At 37.8% G+C, this 19,846-nt stretch overlaps 1 protein-coding gene across 1 annotated transcript in view; it reads left to right on the top strand.

Annotated features, from left to right (window-relative positions):
• The window catches only part of ADGRL2 (adhesion G protein-coupled receptor L2), a 690,605-nt gene that overhangs the window by 387,224 nt on the left and 283,535 nt on the right, over positions 1-19,846 (top strand). The window contains exon 4 of the mRNA XM_039321043.1: positions 11,635-11,676. The gene's annotated coding sequence lies outside the window, so the exon portion shown is untranslated. The remainder of the gene's footprint in view (positions 1-11,634; positions 11,677-19,846) is intronic.

Raw genomic sequence — 19,846 nt, 5'->3', positions numbered from 1 at the left:
ATGCAATATTCCATGATACTTTGAGGGGTGAAAAAGGAAAAGTTGGGAGAAATCCATTAATTCTGTTGCTTTCCGCTTTTTAAATAAAAGTTACCATTTAATATTTGAGAAATAAGGAGTAGTTCAGTACGGATTGGAGAATATTAACGACCATTAACTTTTCTGAAATGTATACATCTATGTATTAGTTTTTAAAGCCTGTAAATAGAGGAATTGTACACGTAGTTCCATTACACACAAATACATTTTAAACAATAGTGTGAGTTTCAAACTCTCTTAGCTTAGGAATGGTCTTAAATTTAATTTATTTTTCACCAGGTTTTGAGAGAAAAGTAGTGGAAAAACTTCATTCTTTGTGATGGTACCATTTAGAATAGCTGCCCCAATCACCCTATCTTCTAGAGTTGGTGAATGGCAAACCCCATACTTGATTGGAAAAAATTACAATGACTATGATTCGGTGGTAATGAAATTTCTCATGCAACACAAACTGGACTACTATGATGTATTGTTATGCAATGGAAACTATCCACTGACTGGGAGTATTTCATTAGTAATGCTTTTCACTTGTAATATCATGTTTGTGTTCATTTCATCACAAGTATTCTGATCTTATTTAATAATGGAGAGCCACTGCCATTCCATGGAGAAGTAGCAAGGCTATAACTCTCCAGATATTGAAGCATATTTTCTACCATCTTTTGCTAGCCTAAGTAATGGTAAGTGATTCTAAGAGTGGTAATTCAGCGTATCAAAAGGGCCACATTGGCTAATCCATTATATTGCCAAGGTTTATACTGAGACCACCGCAATTAAACTCTGTTGATGCTCAAACCAGTGCTTAAGAGAAATCAAGGATGCGGTTCTACAATTAAATAATTGTCAATAAATAAAGAGAAGTAGCACCATAAAACATAAATTGATTATACATATAGTTATAATTGAGTGATACATACAAAAATGATGCTTGCAGTAGGCTGGTGTACAAGAATTTTAGATAGGTCAAAGGTGAACTTAGTGAACTTGACACTTTTGCACAATCCTGCTAAAATCAAGCAACTTCTATGTAAACATTAACTATGGGCATTTTCCAGTCCCATTAAATTTTTCATGTTGATCCATCAAGAGCAGAATAGGGAAAAAATTAGGCAAATCTGAGAGTTAGGGGCTTCACCCCGCCCCTCCCTTAAGAAGTCCCATTGGGTTCAACAGAATGCAATTTGCAAAAGACTTTTTTCCATGCTATACCTATGGAATTGACAAGCTACCCTTATGTCAATAGAATTATGCACATACAATAGGATTATGAATGCATATCTGCCTGAGATAATTATGGTAATTTATAACTACCTTCCTGTTTTTCAATTCATTGATATGTTTACATCTGAGAGTCAATGTATTATGTAGGACATGTTCATAAGGAAAAGTTTCATGGGGATGGCCATTGTGATATTTATTTATTGTCTCTATGGCTAATTATTTTCCTTACATGACAAATCTTTGTCTATAGCTCTTCTTTTTTTTTTCAACATGACATTCATTTTTTCCCCTCCTAATTACCACTTTGAAAGAAAGCAAAGATCTTGTGTTAAAGTCAGATTCAGAGAATCATTTTCAGAGCTATTAGGCAACTCAGCAGGGGGAGAAAAATCAATATTCTCTCTGATAGAAATTATGTGAGAGAATGGTAACACTGCATATTATAGGAAGAAATTGCAAACAGATCATTTTTTTAATATTTTTCTCACTCAATTCTTTTTTCTTCAATCTGTGCAGACACCTCCCTGAAGTTTCCTTTATTTTTTTTCAAGTGCCACCAGGAATGTATGAGCTAATTCAATCTTCCTTCCTCTTCAAGAAAGTTCTGGTATTCTTAATTGATTCATAATGATGCAACAACTGGATATGCTTGCCTTAGGTCATTGAGAATGAAGGTGTCCACAGAACTATGAAAAGACCAAAATGACAATTGCTGTGCAGTGACATCATCATGCAAATGTAGATGTTGTATACATGTGTCCTGACATCTGATGCAAGTTCATAAGTCATGGCATTTGCTGATGCTGTCAACATAGGCTTTCATAATTTATCCTTTTAGCCATCCCACCACTCATGGATTCTCATGCATGAGTATGACCTTCTTTCATATTGATCTTACATGTATCTAACCATGAATCTAATACTACTTTATTACAATTCCTAAGTTATTCATTAATGCCAGGCTCAAACAACCAGACCCACATCTGTAGAGTTCAAGCTAACTACTTCATTGCTCAATGCCTATTCTACAAGAATTTCCCTAGACTGACAGCTTTTGCCTGGGAAGGCATTTAGAGTGAGGGTGGGGAATCAGACCTTGGCCCCTCTGTTTCTGTAATGAATCCATACTAATTCCCTGCTTGAGCCCTCTATCGATTAGGATGGCTGGTCTCCAACATCAGCCAAGAATAGATTTCATTTTATTTATGTTTTTCTCCACTTTTTGATTAAAAAGCAGTCACAATTTTTTTAAATGACCCTGTAATCCCTTACATCAGGAGGGAGTTGGGGCGAGTGAATGGAGTTGAGCATTTACTGGCCAGATGCCCTTCCCGACGCCTACTTGCAGTGATATTCAAAAATTAGGTTTACAAAACTACTATGATGATTAACATTATGTTGAAACCTCTTTCCAGCTTATTGATATTTTGCCCATTGCAGCACTTGCCCTTTGTAATCTGGGTGGAGAACAAATAAAATGGCTTCCTTTCTTCTTACACAAAACTGATTTGGGACGGCCATAGAGATGCTGGAGACCAAATCTTAGTAGGGTAAAATTAATAATTTTATACATAAATAGCACCAAAGAACACATGCATACTCATGAAACACAGAAAACTGCACAAGTTTCAGTTTCAGTTTCAGTTAGGCTAGAAGTTTAAAAAAGTTACCACATGATACTAGGTTTTGCTTATTTATGAGACTTTTTTTTAAAAAAAGTCCTGCCTTTTATTTTAATGCTATTACTGATTAAGCATGTATGACATCTAATATTGCTACTCAAATATATGCCTGCCTGCATATATTATATTTTTTACAAACTCAGTGGAGTCTGTTTTCTGTAAATTTCAGCAAACCAAGCAGTGGAAAAACTTCCTCTAGACTCGAGTGCCTTTTATTTGATCAATAAGAAAGAAAACAACAATTTTATTTACTAATTCCAGTACCACAGTATAAGGTGCGCTATTTCCATCTGTGCATTTATAAGTGGTCTGAGACTTGAAATAGCCACAGGGACACCTTACACGTGGACTCTTTGCCATTATTTCTTCATCTACCAAATCCAAGGATTTTTGCCTTAGCTCTATTCCTCTAGTAATTGCTCCAAAGACTGGATGCCAAGGCTGCTTTCATTATGAGTTAGATTAAAGCGTTTACATCACATGACATTTTGTGAGTGCAAGTCAGGCTTTTGGCAGGCCAGAAAGACATACTGTAAATACATGATGCAGTTTTGCAGAAGCATTCTCTGCCGACACAGGAGGAGGTTCATAGTGAAAGTTGATAGTAAAAATGAGAAATGATCCAGGTGCAGACAATCTGGGACTACTTGCCAATGATGGTCCATCAAGGTTCTTCTCTAGTAAACACCAGGTGACTAGTAAACACTGTAGGTATTACTACTATTGGCATAAACCTGTATACAACTCAATCCATTCCAGATTGTTTACAATCAACAAAAGAAAATGAAATTAAAAACAATTACAGCCTCCAATCAACCGTTGTGCTTTTTTCCAAAAGTCTCATTTGAAGTATACTTTTTTTGGCACTTTTCTAAAAGGACAATAAGAAAAGGACTAATTTGTCCGGGGGGGGGGAAGGAATATACAATTCCACAGGGATTAGGCTTTTATTGATGAGGCAGCTTCCAAGCTTCTAGTATTCCAAATATATCAGATGGGTAGATCCTACCTAGAACAGATGAAAGTATAGGGACCCAAGCCATAAAGGGTTTTGTTGATTTTCATGTAGACATTATTTCCGCTTTGAAAAATGATTTGTTGTAATCATTAAGATCTTGAACTGGTTTAGCTGGCGGTTTTGTTTCTCTTTATATTTTTAAATGACAATGTGTCCTACCTGATCTTTTAAAGTTTTCTTCAAGCTATGTTTTGTTATGCTGAGAATATTTGGAGAAAGCCTGGATATAAATAAGAGTTGAAAGTCAAATTATAATCTGATACATATATACATACATACATTCATACACTTTCCTATCATTATTCAGAAAAATCAATTTAGCCTCTTTCTTCGCTTGTAGTTTTAACCAATGGATCAAGAGGATAGATGTGTCAGAGGCATGAGAAAGCAAGCAGTTGGCCAGTTTCAAGTGCCAGCTCCCAGGAAGAAAATTTCAAAACGTTCCTGTCATCCTGATACTGTTTCTCCCAGCAAGGGTGCAGTTTTGATGATGTCTTCATGATGTCATTTGAAGTATAGCAGGGAGCCTGGAAGGGAAGGGTTGAATCTTATTCTCTTCCGCATCCTTCCAGTGGATGAATATGGTTTTTCTCTTTAGTTTGATTTGTCACATTGGAATGTTTAGAAACATGGAGCCGTTTCAGCTTCTGACTATTCTATAACCGCAAGTTGTTCCAAATTCGACTTTAGGCTGAATTGTCCTATACAATTTTTTTTTTCTAAAGGAACCAGACATTTGCTAATTTAAACTGGATAGGAAGAGTGACTGAAGACTTTCCTTTACTCTAGAGCAGTGGTTCTCAACCTTTCTAATGCCGCGACCCCATAATACAGTTCCCCATGTTGTGGTGACCCCCAACCACTTATACATCACCAGGTGCCAAGGGCATGGCCAAAGAAAAGGGGAAAAAATGGCGGACAGCCTTGTTTGGTGACCCCCGTGAAATGGTCATTCAACCCCAAATTGGGTCCTGACCCACAGGTTGAGAACCACTGCTCTAGAGCCATAATCTAAATCATCACTGGGAGCTTATATTGGCCATGGAAGGAAAGGTATTTGGTACATGAGTACTTATATGATTCCCTTTTCGTAACGGGAAAATAGAGTTATTTGGATTAGAAAGGGAAAAAAAATATCTCCATCTTTCTTCCATAGTGCCAGTCAAAAGCTGTACCTGTTTCACATTTGCTTTTCATTGAACAAAATAATGTGATGAGATCCAATGAAACTTGCATGCAATATATAGGGCTGCTTTTTCAAAATATGGGGAAGGAAACAGGGTTGACAGAGATGCCTGATGTTGAGATGGGCAGCATCCAAATTTAATGAATAAATGCATGTAAGAAATAAAAAAATCCCATTTTTGAAGAGTCATATATTTAAGTATAAAAAAAAAGATTTTCCACAAAAGAAGTATGAATTTCAACATAGACATTATTCATGCATAAATTATCTTCTGTATTTAAGGGGGAGAGCAATATTTTTTTAATAAAAACTCCTATAAACTAATATAAAGCCTGCTCATATGATCTTTATTTATTTACTTAAAGTATTTATGCACTGCTCCTTATGTTAAAAAAACCCTTCAATTTACAATAATTGTAAAAAGAATAGCATAAAAGCAGAAATAAAAAAACAACAGTGAAAAGAATCCTTTAAAAGGTAACTATTAAAGAGAAGTACTCAATTGTGATCAAGCAGGACCATATGGAGAAGAAGTTCTGTATAGAATCAAGGTTAATGAAAAACAAAATGGTATGCATCCATCATTTAACGCAGAATGAAATGGTTGACCTTGATCATGCTACTAAGTGCTGAATGATCTTGCATAATTCCGATTTTATAATATTTTTCTCATGGGTATCTTGCATAATTGACTGGTTTTCAAAGACTGTCCTAACACTATTTTCATCATGGGCCAAACTTAAAAAGCAAAAAATCCTCATATTTACCAGCAAAAAATAGAACTCCTGTTTCAAAAAAAAAAGAATCTGATACTATAAGTATTTGTTATTGGAATAAAACTGTGTACAAAAGTAAAAAGAATTTTAATTTACTATAACCAGTGGTTCAAATATAATTAATTTGGGGAACTATGGAATCTAATATGCTAGTGTTTTCATAAACAAAGCAAAAAAAAGTGTCACTCGTTCAATTCTCAGAGGTGTTCATACACATACATCTGTGAAATATAAACATCTCATGTACTTCAGGCCCAACTGCTGACATTTTTTTTTTTTTTTTTGCCAGATGCATATTTGAGTAGACCACACATTCCTATAATCCAACAGCAAGCACATTTTTCTAGTTTTCTGAATGATTACATTGTCTGTTTTATGAATTGTGCTCCTGCTGTTGGTTCACTGCCCCTAATTATTTTTGTTTTAGCAATTGTCCCTGATTTCTCCATCAAACAGTTGAAGAAGGCCATGTCATTTGCTCAGAAGTGTCTAATCAAGGAATGAATAATTAAACAAAAAAAATTCTTTTAGAAGGGGGGGGGGCGGAGAGTGGAAATGGAACAAATGATAGTCTGGTTAGATGTAGTATTTTCTGTTCTCACAACTGCTACAGAAACTAAAAGAGATACCCATTAGTTTGCAAGGCTGAGCTGCTTTATAAGGGGATGGTTGCCTTGTAAAGAGGGAGGTGTAAAGAAAACAACCTAAATTCAGTGAAGTAGAAATGTCTTTCAAACTACACAGACTTATCTTATCCTATAATCTGGTGCCAAACTCCATGAAAAATGTTTGAGTAGGTGGCTCATGTTTGCATACTTATGAATGCACCGTCTGGAATTCCAGGATGGGAAGAAGGAATGACATTCATTTCTGTAAAAGTCCTGCAATATCTACTAGGGCTTGGCTATAAATTTCATTGCATAGCTGTGGTGAACAGCAATGAGATGAGTGAGGAAATATCTGATTAAAGTGTGCATTGCTGCTGAGGCAACTGCATGTTGCCATAGCAATCGAGATGAAATGTGCAAGGAGTGAGATAATTAAATCTAACCCCTTTAGAAGTTTTTTGTGACAGTCTATGTGCTGCCAATAAGAGAAAAGTTATCTCCCGTATTAAAGATAAAACTCATTCCTCGTGGAAGTACTTCTTGTTGATATTTTGTTGTTCTCTCTACCAAACACATGGCTCCAGGTATCTTATGTAAATGTTCCCCTTAATAATCCCATGCAGTTTTGACCTTGACTTGTAACCTGACAAAAGAATGTGCTGGCTTATTCTTCCACAGAAGAGGCATAGTATGAACAGCCAGCTATCTGCCTTTATATATCTACTTACGCATTCCCTCAACCCTCAGTACAATAAAGCCAGACTGTCTTAGATTATGATTCAGTAATATCTAGAACGTGCTGCCCTCTTCAGGAACTGGTGATCAAAAAAGAGGGGGGGGGACTTGATTATTTGCTTGTTGTTTTAGAAAGTTGGTTGAGTAAACATGACCTAAAAGATCCTGTAAGATTATAGCATTAGTGATTCAAGCAGTAGGCTTGCAGTGAATGGTCACACCGAAGCTTTAAAGGGAGTGGGACAAAATAATATTTCTGTGTCAGACATTAAGCTGAGAGGAGCCAAAGATCAAAGAAGTTGATACAAAGAATTCACAACAGCAAGCTGTTTGATATTAGGAAAAATTCAGCTTTGTGTTTAATTTAATCACATATTTTATTATTGTTGTTATTGTTATGTCTTATTTTACCATACACTACAGTTAGGGTTTTATCACAATCATCTTAAACTTGGCAAGCTCCCAAAATGTTGGGTTTCAAAGATTCTCCGTCAGCTGCCCAAACGCGTCCTCAGGCAATTGCCACTTTCATCAGAACCGTGGCTTCGTGCCACAAGTCCCACACCTTTCTACAGGCGTGTGATTGTGTTGGTTTTTAATCCTGTGCTTGCCACCCACTGTGGCAATTTGCGAAATGGACAGCGATATAAATCAACTGAGTAAATAAATAAATAAAGAGGCATGCAGAAGGCGGCTTGGTCACACTATGCTGCTGCTTTCCTTGTTCCCTTCACCCCTATGGAGGCCACTGCATCTTCGGGAACTATTTTGAGAATTATTTAAATTTTGAGGAGGCTGCAGGAAGTTAAATGGTTACTGCAGACTGTGCCTAATTATGGACTGGTAATATGCTGAGACTGGTCAAGCAGCTTACATCGCTTTTGCATTTATCTGGAACTATGTGGAGTGCTGGCACTGGATGCTTTCCTGCTTCAGATGTTTTAAATTTAGGATGAGGGCTGACTACTTGTTATAAATGTGCTAATCGTGACATGTTGGAAGGGCAAATTTAGAAACACAGAAAAGTAGCTTATATCAGGTCAAACTGTTTATTTAACTCACCATTGCCTGGTCAATGGACAATCCAAGGCCTGTAGGCTGCACTCAGATCAATCCCTTGTGTTTATATTATAGTGTGCTGCTGAAATTTGCTAACATATCTCCAGAGCATGATTTTTCATGGGGGAGGGGGGGTTGAGAGAGGATGGAAAGAAGCTTGTGAACTCTTTGTGAGATTTCATTAGCCTATTTTGCATTAAAGAAAATCTCATTTTCCCAAACCATTATAAGAAGTGAGGGGAGGAAGCAAGCCTTTCAGCTTTGTTGGTGGAAACACTTGGCCATCAGAAACACATCTGAGGAGGAAAAATGAAACTCAACCCTGATCTGGTTTGGTGGTAGCTGCTTCTTTAGTTCTCAGAAGCCTGTCACATGATTTGTTTTGTGGTTGTCTTTGTTAGCAATACCAGGAATTGAACTTGATGCTTCCTGCAGGCAAGTATTTCATCTATATCAGTGGTTCTCAACCTTCCTGATGCCACGACCCTTTAATACAGTTCCTTATGTTGTGGTGACCCCCAACCATAAAATTATTTTCATTGCTACTTCATAACTGTAATTTTTCTACTGTTATGAATCGTAATGTAAATATCTGATATGCAGGTGTATTTTTATTGTTACAAATTGAACATAATTAAAGCATAGTGATTAATCACAAAAACAATATAGCAATGCTCGCTGGAGAAGCTTACTCTTCCTTGCTCAAAAATGTTGGGAGGGAGGGAAGGGGAAGGAAGGAAGGAAGGATGATTGAAGGGGAAAGGAAGGAGATGGAGAAGGAAGGAGATTGAAGGGGGAAGGAAGGAAGGAAAGAAGATTGAAGGGGAAAGGAAGGAGATGGAGAAGGAAGGAGATTGAAGGGGAAAGGAAGGAAGGAAGATTGAAGGGGGAAGGAAGGAAGGAAAGAAGATTGAAGGGGAAAGGAAGGAGATGGAGAAGGAAGGAGATTGAACGGGAAAGGAAGGAAGGAAGATTGAAGGGGAAAGGAAGGAGATGGAGAAGGAAGGAGATTGAAGGGGGAAGGAAGGAAGGAAGGAAGGAAGGAGAGAGATTGAAGGGGAAGGGATGGAGATGGAGATGGAAGTAAGGAAGGAAGGAGATTGAAGGGGAAAGGAAGGAAGGAAGGAAGGAAGGAAGGAAGGAAGGAAGGAAGGAAGGAAGGAAGGAAGGAAGGAAGGAAGGAGAAATTGAAGGGGAAGGGAAGGAGATGGATGGATGGAAGAAAGGAAAAAAGATTGAAGGGGAAAGGAAGGAGATGGAGAAGAAAGGAGATTGGGGGGGAAGGAAGGAAGGAAGGAAGGAGAGATTGAAGGGGAAGGGAAGGAGATGGATGGATGGAAGAAAGGAAAAAAGATTGAAGGGGAAAGGAAGGAGATGGAGAAGAAAGGAGATTGAGGGGGGAAGGAAGGAAGGAAGGAAGGAAGGAAGGAGAGATTGAAGGGGAAGGGAAGGAGATGGAAGGAAGGAAGGAAGGAAGGAAGGAAGGAAGGAAGGAAGGAAGGAAGGAAAAGATGAAAAGATGCTTTATAATGCCCTTCGGGGAAAGATATTTTAACCCCTGGTGGCTAACTGAGGAAGCCAGGTCCATCGGACCGATTTCCAAATAAGCCTGATTGGGGAGGTGGGAGTGTAAATGATGTATCAAAAGACGCTTCCCATTGCCCCTTCCTCTCCCTTTTTGGCTACCACCAGGGAAAACGCACAGGCACGCACACGCAGGAGTAAGAAAGCACAAATGCCCAGATTAAAACTGGTGCCAACGTTTCCAAATGAAACGCTTCGAGCCGCGAAGCCTTATCCAAAGCGGGGTCCACTCGAATGATTTCTCTTCCCTTCCGGCTGTTTTTTTTTTGTCCCCCATATCTGAGCAGAGCTGCCGCCGGCCTGCCCCCATAGACAAGGGTCCCGGACCAGCGCCTTTCCAAACTCTGGCGCTGCTTGTGGTGGGGGTCAGGGTGGGGGAGGGATCCTTTCTTACAGCCCCGAAAGAAGTTTTCTCCTTTGATTTTGGGGCTCCGTTGCCAGCTCGCGGGAGTAGATCGCAGCTCTGTAATCTTCCTCGATCGATAGAAAGCCAGGAGGTGGGAGGAAGGAAGGAAGGAAGGAAGGAAGGAAGGAAGGAAGGAAGGAAGGAAGGAAGGAAGGAAGGAAGGATCTTTGGAGAGTCATGTTTTCCCAGATGGTGATGAACTGCACTCCCAGCATTCCCCACTCTTCCACAGTGCTTTTTAGGGCTGCTGGGGATGGTAGTCCAGTAAGGTCTGGAGACACACACAGATGCCCTAGCAAGGAAAATTGGCTGGGTAATTGCTGCAGCTTTACTTGGAGGCATTCTGCAGCTCCTGAAAATCACTTTAACCAATTTTCCCTGGTTCAGCAAAGGCAACAAGTAATAAAACAAGCAACAGGTACCAATAATAAAATAGCCCAAATTGTCCTTTCCAGCGCAGATGAAAAGAACCAGGGAAAGGGAAATCGCATCTGCCTCTTTGACCAACAGGAAGAGAAGCGGTAGGAAAAGCGCTACATTTTGGCCTGGGCACACAGCCTTGCCTGCAGGCAACAACGCACAAGCAGCTCCGCACAATTGCCCAGGGAGGGGGGAGGCTCTGGTGGAGCAGCCCAGCGGCAGCACCAGCAACAGCCCTGGCTTGGCTCGGCCCGGCCCGGCCGCCCACACAGCTGAGCCGGTTGGGGGCGCGAGCGATGGCACTGCAGCGGCAGGAGCAGGCACTGTCGGAGAAGGGTGCCCTGGGCTGATGAGCCGGAGGAGGAGGAGGGCGGCGGCGGCGGCAGCCGGATAGAGAAGTGGTGTCTTGGTTCCTAAGACCATCGGAAATATGTGTTTTCCAATGATCTTAGGTGATCTCTGTGAAAGCATCGTTCGACCCCCAAAAGGGTTGCAACCCACAGGTTGAGAACTGCTGATCTATATGCTACAGTAGCTTTAATGAATGGTCTATAGCAGGGGTCTTCAAACTTGGCCCTTTTATGGCTGAGGAATTCTGGGAGTTGAAGCCCACAAGACATAAAAGGGTCAAGTTTGAAGACCCCTGGTCTACAGATACTTAGCTTTCACACTATAGATATATAACATTCACATGCACACACATAAACACACAACAAGGAGTTTCCGGTTTGACCAGAATAGCCTAAGCAGATGTGACATTTTTGACACACTCTGAAAAGCTTGTTTTGTATTTTTAGTTATTGATTTGTTTCGTATTTTTTGTGTGTGGTTGCTGATCCATTATGTTCAGAATCCCTGTGGATAAGGGCATAATAACTAATAACGTGTCTATTTTTCTAGGGTATTTTTGGCACAATGATGAATTTCATCTTTCCCAGAATGGTAAGCAGAAATCTATTTTCTGAATCTGACACCAATAACTGCAATGAGAACAAGCAAATTATCATTTTAAAATAATGAAAATTCACTTAAAATAAATATGCAAGTTGATAAGGATAATATTAATATAGATGTAAGTATTTGCATATTCAGACCCTACCAAGCCATTTGTAAAACTCTCATTGAATTTTTGTTGAGTATTTTTTGGTGTTGCTTCTAAAGAAATAAAAAGATTTACCACCTCTGCTGGAAATGCTTTGGAAACCTGGGGTGTTCACCAATGCATTTTCCTACATAATTTATTGTAATATATACATACCCACACACATAAATATAGTTTATGTTATATCAGTAGAGAAAAGAATTGTATCTTTCCTTTAGATTGAAAGAGGGTTAGGCCTATATAATGTTTTACCATGTTGAACTGTATAAAAATTGATCCTTATTTATGTTTCACTAGGGTTTTGCTGCATATGTGAATTTAAAATGGTATATTTTCTGAATATAGACACTCCACCTTCAGTGAGAGTTTCATGCAACTGTGTTGTTTGGGGAACAAAAATACACACTAAGATTTGCAAAGTTTTTCCTATTTCAAGACTTTTAATTAGAGCATCTTTGCAAGCAAATAAATGAAAGTTCATCCTACTGTATCTGAAGACTTCATGAATAAAATGAGACTTTATAGAAAGGTAACCTGCATAAAATATGCTAATTGTTCAGGAGAGTTGTACTTAACCATTCAATCTTCCACCTCACATTGTTCTTTGACCTTCTCATTCCTCAAAGTTCTCAACCAAAATAAAAGTAAAGCCATTGAATAATTGAATTAGTTTTACCCTGGAGAAAAATACTGCTGAAAAATTATAATCTCAGGAGGGTGAGATAAAGTTTTTTTTGTGTGTGTGTGTGTGTGCACATACATGCACAGGCATGCTTCAGATTGAAGAAAACATAATATGATGCATGGTTTCAAATCAAAGTTTTAACTACTGTAGGATGTCCAAAATCAAAGACTATACATGTATTTTCAGCCAGTATATTCTTTCTGACCCATTGGGATTTCTCATTTGGCTTGCCCGAGACATTTGTATTCAGTCTGATCTTTTTCAACATTTTCAGACCTAATGTTGAGATGCACACAATTGTACAAGTACAACACCATACCCTAATAGCGTACGCTCCAGGGACTCTTGAACAAAATACTTGAAATTGCATATAGATTCATGCCAGTTCCTGCTGTACTGATTCATTTACTCCATGAAGATTAGAAGAAAGGGGGAGAAAGACGTTCAAAATTGATAAAAGGGAAGAGAGAGAACTGAAATTAATAGAGGTAAAGAGACTTGTCACTTCACCTTAAAAGGTAGCTAATAGGTCTTCCCATGTTCGGGTCACTTGCTTCTGCTCCATCTTACTATGGTCAAAAAAACCACATTATGTTGTACAATCAGGTAAAAAGAATTAGAAAGAAGCTGAAAAAGAACTGCTCAAAGACGTCCAGCAAGGCTTTTAAAAATGAAAATGAAAAGGTTCATCAGTGCTGGCCCATGGTCAGGTGAACTCCCCTTCTTAATTCTTCAGAAAATCATGTACTTCATTGCAAAGCAGGCACAAACAAATAAACCCTGGCTGATTCACAGTCTTTAGTGTTGACTAATGGCATCTAATTCAGAGGTCCCCAATCTTTTGGGCACCAGGGACCGGTTCCGTGGGGAAAGGTTTTTCCGCAGACCGGAGAATGTGTGGTTTTGTGTGCTGCCTGAATCCCATGGATGGGGCTTTGCTTGTTTGTGTGGACCAGTTGCTGGCATGCTGTGGCCAGGTACCGGTCCACAGACCGGGGATTGGGGACCCCTGACCTAATTGGATAATGAAATGTCAGCAAGCAAAAACCCAAACTCATCAAGTTCAACTCTGAGCTACAGATAGTCAGTTTCTTCTATTAGAAGAGTCTTCTGATTTACATAAATAGAAGCAATGGAGCCCAGTATGGGTTGCTTTTGCCGTCAGATCTATCCTATCTAGAGTGACGAAAAACAATGTCTGAAAGCTACTCTAATGTTGAGCTAAATTTACACCCTTGTTTCCCCAAAATTTTATTTTTGTATGTAGAGATTTCACTTTTTCATCTTATTCTCATGTGCTTTAGAATTTTCTTTGCAGATGCTCTAAAATTATTTTATATTATTTATGATAAAAGAATGCTGCTGTTGTCTTTGCTTTGAAAGTCAGTAATGTGTGGGAAACCAATAAGGGTGCAGATTGTTGGAAAGATGGCTATACAATTAAAGAATAAACACTCCTACACACCTCTCGGCAATTGATCAGTTAAAAGCCGGGCACTCCACCTATTCATTTTATTTCTCTCTTAAAGACCCAAAACACAATCTGAAGTCACTTTCTTTCATGACAACAGTAGAGTATTTGCAATACAGCAGTAGCATAATTCTAGACAACCCTAAGGAAGTCATCGTCTTACACTCAATCATTTAACAACCTTCAATGTTTTGAAGGTGGTTAAAAAAAAGGTATAAGGTCATGTGATCACAGTTTAGAACTTAGCAACTAGCACGTATGTACAATGTTTGCAGTAATTTGCTACCATTTCAGCAGACTTCTGATAAGCAAAGTCAATGGGTGAAGGTGATTTGCTTAATGACCATGGGAAAATGGTCATAAATTCAGGCACTTAACAATTGCATTGCTTAGCAACACAACTTTCATTCCCAAATATGGTTGCTAAGTCGAGGGACTACCTGTATTCATTCCAAAGAGTATTATATCAAGCTATTCTTCATCTTTTTATTTTAAACATTGGATTCAGTACTTGAAGGCTGGAAACACATCAGTCAAAACAAAGAAACAATTCAGCAACCACTTTCAAATAAAATGATGAAATCTATGACAATAACATATGTCTAAAGCCTAAATGCTCATAACCTCTGTGTATATACCTATCAGCATGAGGTAATTGACAATCCTCCAAAGCCTTCGTTTCTAAGCAAACCTCACTGTCAACACACTGCACATTATGCAAAAATGTTGTGCATCTCTATTTAGAAGCGTTCTATTCTGATTCTGGCAATACAGGAGATTCTGGGGGTGGGCAGCAAAAAGAACCATTTTCTTTAAGTGCAATATGAGTCACTTCCATCAGTGTCATTATTGAATATTATATATAATAATAACTTGGCTGTCTTTCTGAAAAAGAGCTTTTGGTTTTCCTGAAAAAGTTTTTGGGAGACAAGGGGAATGGGAAAACTGGGTCAGTGGGAAATAGACTTTGATAGAGAAAGGTTTACTTCAGCATTCTTTCTTGCAAGACTAACAGAGAACATCCTATGAATTAGCAAAGATCTAGCACCATTATCAACAAATAATAATATAAATCTAGAGTTTGGCCCTTCTGAGATAGACAGGTTGACTTCTACACAATGAATAGGTGATTTGTTATATCACTGACATGTGTTTCATACAATATCTTTGAAAAGGTATTTTATTTTGAAAAGGAATGTGTGTGTGTGTGTGTGTGTGTGTAAAATATTTTAAATTTGAAACCCTCATTTCATCTAAAAAGTAAATGTTTTGTCCACTCTGGAGTATTTGGAGCCTAAAAAAAGCTCTGATTCCACAAGCATTTAGAACTTACAGCAAAACTATTTCAAGCATTAAGCACTTCCAAATTGTCAGAATATCTCATTTCAAGCTTAGAAAATATATTTTAATAATACACCCTGCTGGAAAATCCTACAGTGGCCCTTTCAGCCTCTGCTTAAACTTCTTTCTTCATCAATCCATTAATGTTTTTTTCAGTGCTAGGGTAAATGTGGGTGTGAGAACAAGTAGGTTGTCTTACTCATATCAGTGAGTAAATCACAACACGCAATCTTCTATTGTTCAAAGACATCTACACCCTGGAATATTTTAATTAAGTACTTCCTAAAACTGGACATACTGGTGAAAACTAGATCTTTTCTTCTGGGTCAACCACATACTTTTTTTTTTTTTTTTTTTTTTGGTAATATGAGTCTTTCCTCTGCCAAATTTATTTTAACATACTACTGTACAGAAGTCATGCTGTAATGCACTTGAAGAGTTCCCAAGAATGATTATGTACTAGGATTGCTGTTTGCCAACAATTGATTTAGGCTGGTAAGGATGTTATTTAATTCTTTTCATTAATCACATGTCAAACATTACAGGTTCAGTCAGAGAAACAGAAAAAAATTCCTGGCTTTGGAAGAAGTGTTTAATTTTAGTGTGTTTGTTTGTTTCTGTCAACAAAGGAAGGTGTGTCCAAGGAATTCATTTCAAGGTGGGGACAGAAAATAGGTTCCAGTTGACAGTTCTTGTTCTTGCATTTAATACATCCCAGGCAGACATCCACTTTTATGCTGGTTTTGATTTCTAGTTTTTATCATAATTATCATCACTGAAAACCTTATTGTGATATTTGCAAAATTTTAATATCTTGTAATAACAATTCACCCTTAAAAAAATCAAATTTAAAGCTAGTTTGGAATCATAATAATGGAGCTGGAAAGGATCACACTGGTGATCTAACCCAATCTCTGTGTAGTTTAGGATCTATTAAAGCATTTTGGACAAATTGCCCATTCACCTTCTGCTTGAGCATGTCCACTAAAGGGAAATATATCAGTTCATAAGGCAATTTATTCTACTCAATAGAAGCTTTTACTGTTAAGAAATTTCTCCAAAACTTAAAATCTACTTCTATGTGGTTTTAACTCGTTGATTTTGATCCCAGTACTCCTGCACAATCTTTCCTCAACCTGAGAATACTTTAGATATCTCAAATTAGCCACCATATCACCCTCAATCATCTCTTCTGCAAGCTAAACTTAATCCGTTCTTTCAAAAGTCCCTCATAAGATTTGGTTTCCTGTTTCCTCATCAACTTAGGTAGATTAAGCTAAAAAGAAGTGAAGACTGAAAGTCACCAACTTCACTTTATGTTTTAATGGGGATTTGATTCCTGACCAATAACCTGCCACACCTAAAACTTTAACCTGGAATGCCCATTTTGTAAGAAATGCAAGAAACAGGGAGAAGGGGAGAAGGGAATGCTGTCTTGCAAAGATATGTGTTCTCCAACAGTAGCAATGGTAATCAGCCTCAATGATTTGAAAAAAATGACAGGAGTCATGAGATCACTGTGCAAATGGTACATTGTAATGTCATGCCATCTGATGGAAGTACATGTCACATCATTTGCATGAAGGTGTCGTAATGCATGTGATATTTGCTCCACTCTAACCCTACCTATGTTACTCAAGCTTACTTCTCTTGGGACATGAACCCCCAAAGCATATGATGTGAAAAATTCTCCACACAATCCTTATCTTCTTTTCTTTCCTACTAAGGTCCCTAGGACTAATTCTTTTTCCATTGGATTTACATCTTTAGGACCCAAAGTTAAAAAATAGCATGGGTCATAAACTCAGTTAAGCACTTCTTCTTTCATTTATGTCACCTAACCAAGTTTTGGATATACAGGTGGGAGAGAGACCAGTGCAATTTTATTTATTTCTTTGATAGTTCAGGCAGAGGAAAAGAGAGGAATATGGTAGGTAATCTTTTTCAATATGTCACCTTTCCAAACTTCAAAGTCATTACACAGAACTGCAAAAACAAGTTTATAGTATATCTTAATTAAAATATTTATTTTCTACCTAAAAGTAAGCCCTAAACTGGTAAGCTCAAGAGTATCATCATCCACCATTATTTACTAGTATACAGTGGGAAATAATGTTTTTTTCCCCCTTTGAGTACAAAACAATACACCCGTTTTGACAAAACCTTTCAGCTTCAGATGTTCAAGATAAAGAATATTCAAGTGGCTTATCAGTAAATTGTTTATACTGCTCAACTCCAAATGTATTTTCACTGTCATTAACTGAAACATAAATATCATTCTGCACTAAATGCTTTGCACAGAGTAAACAGTAATGCTGAACTTAGCTATATCATTTCCACCAATATAGTTATGTGTATGTGTGACACATGTGTTTAAATCACATGTAGAAGCAATAAATGTCAACTAGTCAAAGAAAATAACTTGTTGAATATAATTAATCTGCACCTTAACAACACTTTCTCATTTCTATCTCTAGCTGTGCTTAATGAATAAAGATTAAATGCACTTTACAGTGAATACTCACATCGCATTCTAGATTTCACTCAAAACAATTCTCCTGTACTCTTTATGCTAATAAATGATCTGATGCCTGTTGACTTTTTCCTTTAAGGTTAAAAACCTTAATTCATATTCCATTCCATTCATAGGACTATACCCTTAGTTACATGATAGGACTTCTGCTCATGTAGCAAGGAGGATTCGCTTGCTCTTTCTCCTCTTTGTGTATCCAATTATATATGGTCAAAACAGCAACAAAACAGATTTAGAGAATTTTTATAAAATATTTATTTAAACACTTTATGTAGCTGTCTGTTTCACTGTTGTGCCTTGTCATTGCTATCAATAATAAAAAAGCCCAACAAAAAAAGCAGCCATCCCCCAAAAAAATTAAAAATAATCATAGTCAAAAGGACCAACATTTTTCTTCCATCAAATACATAGAAGACAAGTAGCTACCTAGAGGAGTTCATGTAACTAACTGCCTGGTCCAACCCTTGAGGGAAAACCCACATCTTTAGTAGGCATCCAAAAGGTTCAGGCCCATTTGAATTTTGGGGTTAGGGGGGAATGCTGCTCCATGAAGCAGTACCTCATCTGAGAAAGCACATCTCTTGAGTTGTATAAGATGGAACTGCTTGATAGAAAGGACATGGACATTGCCTATCCTTTCAGTTTTGAGGTAAGTAAGCAATTTAGACAGGTGGTCCCACAAATAAGCTGACCCCATACCATGTGGGACTATATAGGTGACAACCATCACCTTAAATTGCACCTAGAAGCTCAGCAGAAGCCAGTGCAGCCTGTGGACGGTAGTGATATTTGGAATTATTATGACATGCTATACCCATGTGTCGAGGTAGCATGGAATCTTCCCCTAGTAAATTCCATGTTACCAGTAGAAAGACACCACTGCATGCAACATATTGAATACATATGCTTGGATACAGCTCGTTTAGTAAGATTTTCAAGGCAGAATTTATTCTGTTTGTTTGCTTGGCTTTTTCCTTACATAGCTATAGAAAATATAGACAATCAAATTTTCAGATGAATTAGCTAAAAACATGACTGCATTTAGATTACGCTTTTCTTGTGCAACGGTCCTCTTCTTCCAAATTTTTGCAAATATCAGTTTCTTCCTTTGTAACTCTTCAGCAATTTGCAGTTCTCACTTTTTTCATGCTACAAAGTAAACAAATCTGCGTACAAATAAAGATAGAATAGATGCCCAGTGTTTTGTTTTGTTTTGCTTTTTTGATAGAGTTGGTCTTTTTGTTACACGAGAAGTCTCATTTTTCCTTCTTATGAAGATGAAAAATCTCTATTAGATTTTTGTTACAATTACTATAAAGCAGGGGTGTCAAACTGCCGGCCCATGGGCCGGTTGCATCATGAGGAGGCCATGCCCACCCCATCTCTTGGAAATGCGAAAAAAGTCGTGCTACGTCACAACACATAACGTGAAGCGGTGATTTTGACACCCGTGCTATAAAGTACCATAAATCATCTCTGTTTCCTGGAGTTCATTTTGGGACTAGTTAGATCATAGGTGATTTATTTCACAGGAATAGTAGTCCTCTTAATTAAGCAAAAGCCATCAGGTGCACTTTCTCTGTACCTTACTTACACCTATTTTACAAGACTTTTTTTTCATTGTTGTACTATCAATTCCAGATGATTCTGATAAACAGCAGAGTAAGTTATTCTTTAGCTTTGTATTCTATTTTCCAGATATGATCTTGATGAGTGGCTTCCTAGTTCTTTGGCACTCTAAAACAATGAGGATAAGTCCTAACTTCAGTAACTATTTTTGGCTTTTCATTCAAAATCAGAATTATTTTAAAAAGGGAGCACTGTTTACTTATTCTTGAAATGCGTTATGTAACTCATAAGGTATAATAATTGTTTTCTCTGCAGTAATATACAGTCTTGTCAGTAATGATTGACTAGATCATCACCTTTTATTTTTTTAAAGAGTCAAATTAAATGTAAAAATGTCTTTGTATATTAGAA

The sequence above is a fragment of the Crotalus tigris genome, unplaced genomic scaffold (assembly GCF_016545835.1).
Source record: "Crotalus tigris isolate CLP2741 ecotype Arizona unplaced genomic scaffold, ASM1654583v1 scf7180000023719.973015, whole genome shotgun sequence".
Taxonomy (NCBI): domain Eukaryota; kingdom Metazoa; phylum Chordata; class Lepidosauria; order Squamata; family Viperidae; genus Crotalus; species Crotalus tigris.
Note: the sequence above shows the minus strand (reverse complement) of the source record. Positions and strands in the feature narration are given on the sequence as shown.